This window comes from Lepidothrix coronata, unplaced genomic scaffold, assembly GCF_001604755.1.
Source record: "Lepidothrix coronata isolate B3197 unplaced genomic scaffold, Lepidothrix_coronata-1.0 Scaffold527, whole genome shotgun sequence".
Taxonomy (NCBI): Eukaryota; Metazoa; Chordata; class Aves; order Passeriformes; family Pipridae; genus Lepidothrix; species Lepidothrix coronata.
Genome location: NW_016690707.1, coordinates 6,028 through 7,132, shown reverse-complemented (window position 1 = coordinate 7,132; position 1,105 = coordinate 6,028).

Here is a 1,105-nt window from a genome sequence, read left to right as displayed (position 1 = left end):
GGTAATTAGGGGTTAAGGGGGGGAAATGGGGAGGGGGGGAGGCGCCGGCACAGCGAGGAGCAGATGGAGCACCTCCAAGGCCACCGTCAAACAGCTCGTTAATTAGGCTAATTAGGGGTGATTACTGGTGATTCAGGGTGATTAGGGGTTAATTAGTTGTAGTTGGGGGTTAATTAGGGGTAATTAGGTGTTAAGGGGGGAAATGGGAAGGGGGGGAGGTGTTGGCACAATGAGGAGCAGATGGAGCAGCTCCAGTGCTGCCATCAAATAGGTGGTTAATTAGGACTAATTAGGGGTAATTAAGGGTGATTAGGGGGTAATTAAGGGTTAATTAGTTGGTCTCAGTTGTTAATTAGTGGGTAATTGGGAGAAATTAGGGGTTAAGGAGGGAAAATGGGGAGGGGGGAGGCGGCGGCACAGCCAGGAGCAGATGGAGCAGCTCCAGGGCTGCCATCAAACAGGTTGTTAATTAGGTTAATTAGGGGTGATTAGGGGTTAATTAGTTAGACTTGGGGGTTAATGAGCAGGAATTAAGGGTTAATTAGGGGTTAATTAGTGGTTAAGGGGGGAAATGGGGAGGGGGGGAGGTGTTGGCGCAGGGAGGAGCAGATGGAGCAGCTCCAGGGCTGCTGTAAAATAGGTGGTTAATTAGGCTAATTAGGGGTGATTGGGGGTTAGTTAGGGATTGATTAGTTGGAGTTGGGGGTTAATTAGGGATAATTAGTGGTTAATTAGGGGTAATTAGGGGTTAAGGAGGGAAAAGGGGGAGGGGGGGGAGGCGCTGGCACAGATCCAGCACCTCCAAGGCCTCCATCAAACAGGTCGTTAATTAGGGTAATTAGGGCTAATTAGGGGTGATTAGGGGTTAGTTAGGGGTTGATTAGTTGGAGTTGGGGGTTAATTAGGGATAATTAGTGGTTAATTAGGGGTAATTAGGGATTAAGGAGGGAAAAGGGGGAGGGGGGGAGGCACTGGCACAGATCCAGCACCTCCAAGGCCACCATCAAACAGGTCGTTAATTAGGGTAATTAGGGGTCATTAGGGGTTAGTTAGGGGTTGATTAGTTGGAGTCGGGGGTTAATTAGCGGTTAATGAGGGCGGGAGG